We start from the raw sequence: 13,970 nt of genomic DNA, 5'->3' as shown, positions 1-13,970 counted from the left end.
GCTATGACGAGGTAGATTGTGAGGTCAAGAGTCCATCTTATTGTACAAGGGGACTGTTCAGTAGTCTTATAACAGTGGGATAGAAGCTGTCAAGCCTGGCGGTACATGCTTTCAGGATTTTGTATCTTCTGCCTGATGGGAGGGGGGAGAAGAGAGAATGTCTGGGGTGGGTGGGGTGTTTGATTATCAAAGTGTGACTGCAGAACAATTTATGAAGCTAATAGGACCAAGAATGGTTATTTAAAGAGGGACTTATGATTCATTACTCAGTGAATGGTAAAGAAGCAAAATAATATCCCAACAGGCCTGGACTTGAACAGTAATAACTGCTGAGTTTTGATCTAACCTTACGTTTTTGCGTATGTCTCCTTCATTGTCCAAGTAAAGAAATTCTTTGTGTTGTCCACTTCTCAGTGATTTTGTTTCTGACTGGAGTGCACCAGCCTGGCTTCTTTCATCATAGCTCGTGTTTGCTTTATCTGGTCTGTCCACTTCGTAACAGCGAGGGAAGGAACTCGTTGCTCTTATAAAGGAGGGATTCAGCTTTTGGAAGGAGGCATAATGGTGATTGGCTAATTCACAGGGACTCCTGATAGGCTGTTCTTACACTGCACTGTGACAGCTGCAAACTATTCCTTACAGATTACTAACGGATCTCCATAAACTTGGTCAGGAACTAACCATACATGGTCACTTTAGGGGGGAGGTCCTGGGATGGTGGTCCGGGAGCAGGAGTTCATCCAGGTGCTACATCTGCTGATGCACAGTGCAATCAACATTGCAGTCAGCATTTCCCATCTCTAACACTCATTATGCATTTCCACTCAGTTCCACAGGGAAAGGGGTCCACAGGGCGGAGGGGTGATAGTGGGGGGGTGGAGGGGAGCAGAAGTTGCTGGCCACATTAGGTCATTGTGGGTGAGCTAGAGGAGAATTGGGCCACTACAAAACCATTCCAAAGACTTGGGCTTTTAACCTAGCCACACTGTGTCCATTTCTGGCATTGGGGTTTTGTTTACACTGATTTTCAGATGAGATGTTAAACTTTTTGAGCTGATATTAAAGATCCCATCAGTGGTACTTTGAAGAAGAGCCGTGTGTTGACCTGGGCCAATATTACTCCCACAGCCAATATCACTAAAGCAAATGATCAAGTCTTATCTTACACTGAAATGGCACAGAAGGGGGCCATTTGTCCATCGGTTCCATACCAGCTTCCAGGGAAACGATCCCATTAGTTCTTTTCCCCTCTTCTTATTCCCCTGTATCCCTTCTCACACACATGCTCATCAACTCTCTGGTTCTTTTCCCATTAACCCAGACTAAGGGGTAATCCACAGTTGCCAGATAATCTACCAACCTCATGGTGGGATGTGGGAGGAAACGGGAACAGCCAGTGGAAACCTGTGCAGTTATGGAGAAGACATGCAACGTTTGCGTAGCCAACACCCAAAATCAGGATAGAACCTGGGTCCCTGGTGAAGAATTTCTCATTGACTCATTGCTGTTTCTGAGATCTTGCTGTGTTTCCAAATTGCTATGATTCCTTTGGTGACTGCACTTCAGATAGAGTTTTACTGGCTTTAAGGAGATTGCCAGAGTCTGTCTCGTACCCACAGGAGTGCCTGAGTCTGAGCCTCGATAAAGGTGACATATAGCCAATGCCAGATTGCTCCTGCAGTGAAGTTTCACAGACATCAGAATCATACAGTGATTGAACAGGAATAAATAGCATCATTTAAGGACACACTAGAATCTACTGCACGAGGCACAGCGAAACACAAGAATCATTCACCATGTAATCTCATGATGGGTGACATTAGAGAGAAAGGTGCCATTATTATCCGATCACCACGGGAAACCAGGCTGCAGGTGCTGCAGAACAAAGAATGACTCGGGGGAGAGACAGCTTCAAATAAATTGCATTCATGCAGGTGCTGGCTTTCCACTGAAGCCAGTGGTAAATTGGGCACAGGCAGTTTCACCATCCAAGAACAAGCAGCAGGGAGAAGCTGTGTGAAATGATAAGATTCATAATTCCAATTGTTTTTATCTCAACCCCCCTCCATTCCCACTTAAGGGCAGCATTTATAAAAGTCCCTTTCAGCTCGTCTGACAAACCCATAGACCTATTTCCATCTTGACCCGCTGCCCAGATGGGTTTTGACCAGTGACCAGTTGTTTTTTTAGTGTTAACAACAAACTGCCTCCATTGATGGGCCCCAAATTGGCAGTATTATCAGGAGGCAAAAACCATGCTCATGACTGTCTCAAAGCAGCAGTCACTGTGTTCCTTCTTCCTTCTGGATTCGAGCCTGAGTCTTTGAAGGATAATCGCGAACCACGATTAGGCAATAGGTAGTATTTCCACCTGTGAGGTAGTTTGAAACAACACCAGGGACGATGCCAGTGTGGTCCATCCATTAATGAACATAGCATTCAGAACACTCTGTCAGGGGGCATTATCCCCATCAAAACTCATCATGTCTTTCCCCACTGTACAAACCTCTTCCACAACCTTTATTAATGTGAGCCAAAGATCTCTGCAATTGCAACATTAGTTAATATTTTGAACAGACTATTACAAAATCATAGAGTTATAGAGAAATATGACACGGACAAAGGCTCTTTGGCCCACCGAGACTGCTCTGACCATCAACCACCCATTTACACTAATCCTACATTAATCCCAATTTTTTTATTCTCCCCACATTCTCATCAATGCCCCCCAGACTCCACCACTCACCCACACACTAGGGGCAATTTACAGTAGCTAATTAACCTCCCAACCCACATGTCTTTGGGATGAGGGAGGATACTGGAGCACTGGGAGGAAGGCCATTCAATCACAGGGAGAACATGCAAACTCCACACAGACAGCAGCAGAGGTCAAGATTGAACCGGGTCTCTGGCGCTGTGAAGCAGCAGCCTTGCTAGCTGTGCCACTGTGCCACCTATTATCATGTTAGATTTCAACACTGCAATAAGCTGTGATGCATGAATCATCTGGAATAATACATTGCAGCATCACACTTAATTTGTAAGATCTACAGTATGTTCATCTGTAATGTGTGCCCCATTTAAGAACGGACGACGAACAGAAGTAGATCTTGAATGGTGGAGTGACCACTGTTATGGCCACACAGGGCAGTTCAGTGACTTTGGAGATCTAGTTGAGTGATATAGGAACAGAAGGAGGTTATACAGTCCCATAGAAATTTCTTCTTGCAGAGAATGTGAATCTCTGGAATTCTCTGAGACTTGTGGAGACTAACTCATTGGAAGTATTTAAACTTGAGGTAGATACATTTTTGAAAGATCAGGGGATTGAGAGCTCTGGGGATCTGGCCCAGGGGAGGAGTTGAAGCTTGGAGCAGGTTGCCCATGATCATATTGAACGATAGGGCATACTTGAAGGCCCAGATGCACTACTCCTGCTCCTATTTTCTTGTGTTCTTCTTCTCAAGTCTGTTGTACCATTCAATACGACTGTAGTTATCCATGACTTCTTCATATCCTTTGATGTGTTTGCTTCATAAAAATTTATCAGCGTTCAAATTAATAGTTACCCTGCCATAAATTGCTATCTGTGGAAGAGAATTCAAACAGGCATGTACAGCAGATAGTCATGATGCTCTCAAACAGCAGGTGCGTCGATCAAGAACAATACATTGTTCTACTGGGTATCAGATTCATTAAAATTAATTCCTTACATGGGATGCTACTCATACCTTCTAAACTTAAAAGAGGAATCTCAGGATAGAAATTCATCGCTAGTTTTTAGTGTAAAATAGAGGCTAGAATATTAGCTCCTGCTGTACTCCCTTCCCAGTGTTCTGATCTCAGACACGCTAGTGGCTTTGAATGAATTTTACTTTCGGCACATTGTTCCCATGTTGTTCATTTCATCACAGTTACCCTCTGGCCAGAGATGCATTGTGCCCTTGTTTCCTTCACTTATGGGATTGGTTGTTCCTGGTAAGGCCTGGACTTAGTGTCCATTCCTCATTCACCTTGAGAAGGTGATGGTGAGCCCCTTTCTAGAGCAGCTGCAGTCTATGTTGAAGGCATTGCCAGGGTACTGGTAAGAGAAGGGCCGATTATTTTCTTGCAAAAGTTTGGTGCAACTGAGTAACTTGGTTGATTGTTTAGAGGTCGGTTAAGTGTTTACAGTGGTGCATCTAATAGATCCACTACCTCACAGCGCTGGAGACCCGGGTTCAGTCCTGATTTCAGGTGCTTTCTGTGAGTAGTTTGCACTCTGTGATCGTGCAGGTTTCCTCCGGGTGCTCTGGTTTCCTCCCACATCCCAAAAACATAATTGGTCGCCAGGTTAATTGGCCACATAAAATTGCCGCTTGTTTGTAAGGGAGTGGTAGAATCTGAGGAGAGCTGATGAGAATGTGAGGAGAATAAAAATGAAATGGGACAAGGTAGGATTAGTGTAAATAGGTGGTTGATGGTTGGCATGGATTCAGTGGGCTGAAGGGCCTGTTTCCAGGCTCTGTCTCTCTATGACTCTACAATTATAACCATCACTGATACTACATTTATTTAATTAACTGAATTCAAATCCCAAACTGCTGTGTTGAGATTTGAACTTTGTCTCTGGATCATTAGTTCAAGATTACAGTCCAGTAATATTCAGACTTCACCACCATACATGATTACCGATGGAGCCCCACTGGTGATCTTCAGATTATCGGCGAGGGGTTAACATTTGCTATAATCAATTGGCATTGATCTCACTAGAAGCACTTCTAGCTGAATCTGCCAGACTGCTAGTTTGCCACCTTGTTTCTCTGAGGACAGTTCTTCAGCGTCAACATAAGCGACAAATGTATTAGTGTGAAACGCCTCCATTTTGTCTTAATCCGAAGTTCAATGTTTGTTTTTTTTTACAAAATGGGTGCTGGAAGACTTGCAACTGATCTCAGGAGAGGAAGCACTGATGCAGCTCGGTAACCACTTGGGTACACAGCTCTGTGTGAGGTTGGCTGCACATGGATGCTTTATAACATGACTTCCTGCATCCAATCCAATTTAAACAGCTTAGTCGTTTACCTCCAGCTCTGATATTTTGTTACTGCAGTAAAAGTCCAATAATCTGGCACCTTCAGGAATTTGCTGGTCCCAGAATGGTGGATCTTCCAGATTATTGGATATTATTTCTATTAATATCCCAATACACTTTTAATTCACATTTTCTATATAATCATAGAATTATAAATAATTATTATACAGTAATATCGTAAGTTTTCAATGAACCCAGTGAGTTTAAAGCAGGAAACAGAACCGGTGAACCAAATGCCAAATTAATGGACTTTCCAAACATTGAGACAGTGGATTATCCTGGTCCCAGGACTAAAGGATTTCAGTTATGAGGTTAGAGTGAAGCAGCTTAGGTTATTCTTGAGAAACTGATTCCATTAGCAGTTGGTTCAAGGACCCAGGGACAGGCAAAAGATACAGGAGGCAGGAGGTGGTGACAATTTACAACTCAGTGCCTCTTTGGGTGGTAGAAACAGAGTTAATCAGGGCTTTCAAAATAGAGTTGTGTAAACTCTTGAGGAAAAATAATTTGCAGGCCTCTGGGAAAGAGCAGAGAATGCGACTGATTGAGAGCCAACAGAGACGGGCTGAATGGTCTCCCTCTACACATGAGCGATTCTATCATTCTATTCATTGCATGACTTTCCCTGTCCAATTTAAACAGCTATTCTTTTCCCTCAATCCAATATGTTCATTACAAATAAACCAATGTGTTCAAAGAAATTGGAAAAAAGTATGCACCATTTTATTTTGTCTCTTGTCTCCATTTTATTTTATTTCCTCTGTGAGAAGAAACCACTTTAGCCAGGGAGTGGTTAAATGTAGAATGCATTACCGCAGGGAAAGCAAACATAAAGTTTAGAATATCTCATCGGAGTGAGATGATAAAGGGTGGGAGGCTCTGATGGAGCAGAGAGATTTGGGCCAAATGGACTGTTTCTGTGCTGCAGTTACGATAATCGGGGCAGGAATTCACCTCTGGTCAACAGCACTAAACGAGTGTGAGGGTGTTGGCTGCCAGCTATGTTCATCACCCCCACATTTATGTCTGTTGACCAGTGGGTGACACTCATCCACAAATTTAGTGCATAACATAAGATAAATTACGATTCCTTGCAGGTAGTAGATGTCTGAAGGTAACCACTCAGCAAGAAGTAGAATAAATTTCATGCAGAATTGTACCAAAGACAACTTGCACACGACTTCAGACTAATCTGCCGTGTACTCCCTGTGGTTTATTCATTGATGGCCAGCTCTATCGGTCCAATCTGCGATTAGTTCACCTGCCAGTGCGGAATTAGAAACCTGTGTTTTTGACAGGTAAACACAGCTTACCTGTCGAAAGAGATAGTGCACATTGTCTTCTGAACACATGCACTATCTCTTTCGACAGGTAAGCTGTGTTTCTATAACCAGTCAGTGCACAATCCCAAGCAAACTCTCCGATAACAGGATATCCCTTCTGCAGCTTGTCTTCAGTCAGATTTTATGAGATGTCTATATTTTCCAAAGTGCACACTCCACTGAGCCCGAGGGTACAAAACTGTCAACATCTCTGGTCCCACCAGAGCTCATTAATCCCAATCATTTTTCCCTGCCATCAGCCGAGCTTTCTAAACATAGTTTAGTACAATGTGTCTCAATTATTGTAGCAACCTTTCCTGGGAGATACGAGATCAAATGCTCTATGAAATCTTCTGTATTTCCATTTACAAGTACAGTCAATCACAGTTTGAAAAAGGTCAGTTAACTTTGTCAAATGTGATTTGCCTTTGGAATATCGGCGTAGGATGTCCATGGTTACTCCGAGCTGCACTCTGATTTTATCTGTACACTAATGGACATTAAAAGGTTTTCCCACAACTAATACTGAACTATTTTGTCTATAGTTAACCAGCTCCTGCTCCTTGCTTCAACAAATATTCAAAGACTCCTCAGCAATGTGTAAGCATCTGCTTTTGAAGATAAACTCTCCTCATGTTCAGCTTTTGAACATAAACTCTCCTCATTAACAATATTTAAAGATCACTTAGGTGCATGGATAGGAAAGGTTTAGAGGGGTATGGGCTAAACACAGGCAAATGGGACTAACTTAAGTGAGCACCTTGATCAGCATGGACCGTTTGGGCTGAAGGGCCTGTTTCCATTCTCAATGACTCCATGACTCTATGAGGCTCAGCATCACTTTATTTCTGGTTTAAGCCACGGTGAGGCTGCACGGAGCACATTTTCCCACATTGAAGGTGCTTTATAAATGTACCTTGTTGTTGTCACTGCCCAACATCCAAGACGTTGTGTCAGTAATAGCTGATAGTCCTTGGGAATTTAAGAGTCCCTGTGTCTGTGCTAATATTAACAAGAATCCCCACACCCCACATCCATGCAGCTGGATCAACTCATTGAACTCATTTACCTTCATTAAGGAACAAAAAGAAAGACTTAAAGGGGAAAATGCTGGAAATACACAATGGATCAGCCTGTATCTGTACAGAAAGAAAAGCAGAACTTTTTGGTGGATGACATTTCACTAATATTTCCAGTATTTTCTATTTTAAATTCAGATTCACTGATCTTGTAAAAGGAGTGACATTTCAGGCAGAAATATTATTTTGGGGAATAAGAACCAGCCCTGACAGGGTGGACTGAACAGCAACATTTGTCCTGTGTTTTTCAATGTCTTTACAACTCCACTTAACTGACCCATGTAAGTTCCACTGAGTTAACAGGGGGATTTAACAGGCAATCTGTGTCACTTATACGATGATCATAAACTGCCTCAACATTGCTTTCTCAGTGAACAGTCTCATATGACCTAAATCTTGTGTTTCAGCTTGGCTTAGCTGACAGCACTCTTTTGCCTCTGACTCACAAGACCCCCTCCAGAGACATCAGAGCATAACCCAGGCTAACACTGTATTGCTGTTATTGGAAGAGTGTCACACTCAATCACTTTGTCAATTCCAATAAAACGTTAAACCCAAGCTATCCTCTGCCTGTTGAAGGGCAGAGTATCAACCAAAGAGGAGCAAGCAGTTCTGGACCCACCATCTCCCTTCCAACAGCCACGCAGCACCAAGGAGTAAACCTCATCTTGGTAATCGTGTAACATAGTGTCAGAAGCCCATATTGTATCTCTGCTTGATTTTTCTTACTCGTGGTTGTAACTAACCACACATCTCATTCAGATGTTTGTTTGTGCAAAATATCCACTGGCTTTGTCTACATACAATAGTCGGTGGAATTCAAAGCACTTTATTGTACACGAGGCACCTGGAGACATTTTGAAAAAATATGCAAAGGTTTGTTTTTGATGGAATATTTACTGGTAACATCTCTTTCTTTTACCTACATGCCAAATTAGGAGATGCCAAGAGCAAGTGGTTACACAAGGCTTGGGGTGGGTGGAGGCGGGGTGTTTAAAGAACATTGCAATTACTGAATCCTTGGGTACTGAGAAAATCAAGAGATATAGGATTGGACAAGAAAAAGAACTTTAAGTAAATGATCACAAAGGATCAGACTGAATTGGGGGAGGGGGGATTGGAGAATGGGGAATCTTCAAGGGCCTTCTGGGACAGTCCCACATGGTAGATTATGAAGGGCAGGAATATGTCTGCTCCGCAAAGTTCAGCTCTGTCAGCCAAGAAATCAATTTGGTTAGCCATTGCTACACACCTTATAAAAAGAAAATATCCTCCCTTAGGCAAGGAGACCAAAACTGTACACAGGCATATCTCATCCTTCTGCTTAAACTTCCTTCATCTCATGATTCATCCTGTATCTACAGCTTTCTCCAGCCCTACATTTCCATTTCCTCAAGAATCATCCAACTCTCATATACCTCCCCCTGCCCCGCCCAGCTCTGCCCCCATTATTAGCCCTCAAGCCTTCTGCCATCCAGGTGCATCACAGGAGTGTATCCCTAGATCCCTTGGTCTTTCCAACTCCCTTCTTCAGTGAGACTTCCCTAAAGCCCACTTCTTTAATCAACCATTTGCTCACTCCCTTCTGTTTTCTCTTTTGGCTTGACATACAATCCACATAAAGTTAACAGCATAAAATCACTCCATGTCTTGCAGTACATGACCCCGTCTGGCTGGAATAAGGTGATAGCTTACAACAGCTACACAGCATCCCTGGGTGAGGAAATTAACCACCCCCAATATACTCTGACAAATATCTCCATGCCTGCCTAGGGTGCTTATTGCAAATCATACAGCTCCCTCGCATCTATTCAATTTCTTTTATTTTGCTTAAGCTATTGTGTGCCTGGAGTGAGTCCTATTTAATCCACAGGGTTGCAGACCCCATAGAAGTTTAATGAACGTATACAACCCAAGCTTGAAGCTTCGGAACATTGTGTCAGGCGTGACAGAGTTTGGGGAGGGGGAAGGGACAAGGAATATATTGTTAACAGGCTATTGCTTTCTATGTCCCAAGACAGAGGCATTGTCCTTCAGATAAGATGCTGTACTGAGGCTCCATCTGCCTTTGAGAATAGTTTGTGTTAAAGAGACAAGGTTCCTTTGTTTTATTGAAGAGTAAACTCTGAACTATAATTATTCAGCGTACAGCTTTTGGCTTCTTTCTGGCCATCAGCAAGGCTGCCCCTTTCTTTCTATAACATGACCCAACCCTACCCTTAATCTCTTGTTAAGACCTTCACTCTACCGTTGCTACCTCTTGACTCATGACTGCCCTCCTTCATTTTACCCTCTGTAATACCTGCTGCCTACATCCTAACTTACACAAAGACCTGTTTATGCTTCCCTCTATGCTTTCAGATATACATGGGCTTCTGGGTTAAAAAAAAGTCTTGATTTTAAAAATCCTTATCCCCAATGTTCAACTCCTCCCTGTAATCTCCCCCTGCCCTGTAATCCTCCTCCAAGGTTTAATCATTTCATCACTGGTGGCTGTGCCTTCAGCTGCCAAGGCCCCAAGCTCTGCAATGCCTTTCTTAAAACTTTTCATTCTCTCATGCTTTCTTTCTACTCTCTATAAAACTCTCTATATAAACTCTCTATAAAACTTCCTTTGATCATTTACTTGTGTTGGTGCCTTAAGTGACTTGACCTCAGTTTTTGATTGTCAATGTGGGACATTATTCAATGTTACTGACACTCAGTAAATCGGAATTGGTATTGTTGTTACAATCTGGAAGATACACTGCCACTTTAATTTATGCCAAGTTAGGCTTCTTATAATAAGTTAATGGTAGGGATAGTCTGGATGTTGCACACTCCATCTGTACCCAGAGGGAGTGGATCTCTGGAGTACACAATGTCTTTTGGAAGCTTGCTGTGCACAATTCAGCTGCTTCCTTTCATATTGTACAATGGGATCTACAATTCAAAGAATTTCTTTGGCTATGGCATACTTTGGGATAACCTGAGACTGTGAAAGGTGCTGAAGAGATTCAAGGCTTCCTTTACTCACTATCATTTGAGAGGTTAAATATTTTCTTGCAAACATTAGGCCTTTGGTTAATATCAGCCAGACCATTCCTTCTCCCACTTTGTGAGTTTGTGTTGACTTGCAATGTTGGGACACCTTCCAATTTTCTGTCCAGTCCTGGGGATTTATCCACCTTTAAGCCCACTGAGGCATTGAACACTTCCTCAAATATGCAGGAAGGTAAGAAGCTGCAGAGAGTAGTGGACTCAGCCCAATACATCACAGGCACATCCCTCCCCACCAGCGGTAGAATCTACATGAGGCACTGCCTCATGAAGGCAACATAAATCATCAAAGATCCCCACCATCTGGGCCATGCCATCATCTCACAGCTACCGTCAGGCAGGAGCTACAGAAGCCTGAAGTCCCACACCACCAGGTTCAAGAACAGCTTCTTCCCTTCAACCATTCGGTTCTTGAACCAACCTGCACAACCCTAATCACTACCTCAGTATAGCAACACTTTGACCATTTTGCACTACAGTGGACTATGTTTTATTTTGTTCTAATTGTGTTCTTCCTTGTAAAAATTGTGTATAATTTATGGTTAATTAATGATTTTCTTATGAGTGCTTCTTATCTGATGCTATATGCCTGTGATGCTGCTGCAAGTAAGTTTTCCATTGCACCAGTGCATACATGTACTTTACATATGACAACAAACTTGACTTTGACTTTATTTAGGGTGACCTGCACTAGTCTTGCATCTATGCCTACACTGAATTCTGTTTCCTTTGTGAATACCGATGAGAAGTATTCATTTAGGACCTCACCTATACCTTCTGGCTCCAGGCATTGTCCTTGGCAATAGACCGGACAGGAGTAAAGGATTGGGAGGGGTGACAAAACAAATATGCTGAACAAAATTTGGAGGAGAATGTTTTAAAGGTGGAGAGAGATTTCGGGAGCAAATAGGCAAATGAAGAAGCTGAGCACTGCCACTTATAGGGAAGGCTGGAGTCTGGGAACAGACCTTCAGGGAAAAGGTCTAGGGACGGAGGATATTATTGGACAAACGTGCATCAGATTGCAGTGTGATTTGTGGATATGGAGGAAGATTTTAACTCTATAGTATTGGGGTTAGAAGGATAGGCTGAGTCTCAGTCTAGTCCAAAAATAGGAGTTTCTGATTTCAGACTCAGAGGGAAGTACGAGAGGACATGGCTTTAGGGTGAAAGGGGAAAGGTTTAGGGGGAACATTAGAGGGAACTTCTTCACTCAAAGAGTGGTGGGGGTGTGGAATGGGCTGCCATCTGATGTGGTAAATGCGGGCTCGCTCTTAACTTTTAAGAGTAAATTGGATAGATACAAGGATGAGAGAGGTCTGGAGGGGTATGGGCTGGGGGAAGGTAAATGGGACTAGCCGAATAATGTTTCGGCACAGACTAGAAGGGTCGAATGACCTGTTTTCTGTGCTGTAGTTTTTCTATGGTTCTATGGTTCTATGGAAAATTATGATCAAGTGAAGCATATCATTGAAATCTTATTTGCTCAAACCATATTGCAGCTGAGCTGAGTTTTTTTTTAAATTGGAATGTTTATTTGGATATCCTAAGGCTACTGGAGATCAGTTATAAGCAGAGTTCAACATCATATGCGACAGCGAATTTATACCGTTTGACACTGCATCAGGTTTTATAGCACTGGGGTCTACTGGGCATGACATAGCTGCTCATCTAAGTTTACAGCCAAGTCAGGCAGGTAACAGATAATGAGATACATAACTACTGTGCAAGGTTGGTGCTGACAGGAAGAATCTGTCACTTGGCTTGGCACTTAGCCCTGGGCACTGTTGTCAGCCTGGGCTTAGTTGTTAGTGCTCTAGTGGCTGAATCAGAAGGCCCCAGGTTCAAGCTTCGCTCTAAGATCCAAGTTAACACTACAGTGGAGTACGGAGGGACTGCTGCATTGTCAGAGGAGCCGTTTACACTAAACCACAGTTCCCATTATTCCCCTGGGTAGATGTAAAAGATCCCAGCTACATTATCGGGGGAGTTGCAGTGAAGAAAGGAATAGATTAAGTTGTGGAGATGTATGATCGGAGGCGCCTGGTGTACAACGCCATTGTCAGCTGGGTCAAATTGCAGACTCCGTGCTGCAAGACGAGCAGAGGTCCAATTTGTTCTTCTTCTTTCCCTCCCGGCAACATCCCAAGGATCCAATGACAGGCTGAGCAGAAAATAAGGGAATGATTCCCCCTTCTTGCAATTCTTCTTTCTGGTAATAAAAGATAAAACATCAAAAAAGTGAGCAAGGGGTAGCAGAGTTAAATATTCATGAGGCAAGATCTTATTCAAAGGCTGGCACTTGTACGTGATGTCAGCTTCAGGAGCATCATAATGAAATGAGGGAGGGGTGGAGGGAAATCCGCAACAGTAACTCTCACTGAAAAGATGATTGAGATTGAATGGGCTTTTACAAGGAAGCAAGCATGTGCTTGGTCCATTTCTGTAGAGCTCTTAACAGACATTCATCATACCCCAGTAGTCCAGAGGCTGACAAATAGATGAAGCTTGCAGTTTTTATGGTCATAAACCAAGTCTGAACAGAATTCACAGTTCTTCTGTGAACTTGCGCACATGAATTTGGAATTAGCTCCTTTCTCCAGCTGTTAATTAACCTCGTAGACAGGTCAGAGTCTCCACCAGCCAATATATTGGTTTGCAAGACAAATGCAAAGGGGAGGTGACTCCATGCACTGGTCAAGGGGCAATAGATTTGAGATAAACCATTATTTCTTTGATCTTATTGATTACAATCCAGGACCTGGCTGCCCCGATTCTGTTTCTTGTCGTATGCTTCGTGTTTCACTAACACCACTGACTCCAGCCACAAGGTCCTGTTGAGAGATCTCCCAAATGAGAGCAGACTGCACCTATCATTACAAGAGGAGGAAAGCTATAAACCGCAGGGAGATCTCAGCTGAAAAATAACAAGTGGAATTTAATCCAGAGAATGCATTGTGTGGAATTGCAACAAGACAAGGACAAGAGAAGAAATGGTAGGATGGTGAGTGGTGTGGATGAACGAAGGAACCTTGGAGTGTATGCCCAACACATCCTTAAACAGAGTGGGACAGGCCAATAAGGTGGTAAAAAAGGTACATGGGATGCTTTCTTTTATTAGTGGAAGTATAGTGTATATACTCCTCAGGAGTTTATGCTAGAAGTGTAGACAATGTTTGTTTGACAGAGTTTGAATACTGCAACGCAGTTCCGGTCACCACATTTTCAGAAAGACAGGATTGAACGGGAAAGGTTCCAGGGAGATTTACAATCATGTTGCCATGACTGGAAAATTGTAGCTATGAAGAAAGATCAGATAAGCTAGAATTGTTTTCCTTGGAGGAGAGGAGGTTGAGGAGTGATTTAACTACAGTGCATAAAATTAGGAGGGGTCTCAAGAGAATAAATAGGAAGAACTGATTTCCCTTAACTGAGAGGTCAAAAACCTGAGGGCAT

Source organism: Pristis pectinata, chromosome 30 (genome assembly GCF_009764475.1).
Source record: "Pristis pectinata isolate sPriPec2 chromosome 30, sPriPec2.1.pri, whole genome shotgun sequence".
NCBI lineage: Eukaryota > Metazoa > Chordata > Chondrichthyes > Rhinopristiformes > Pristidae > Pristis > Pristis pectinata.
This window is presented reverse-complemented; position numbering follows the sequence as displayed.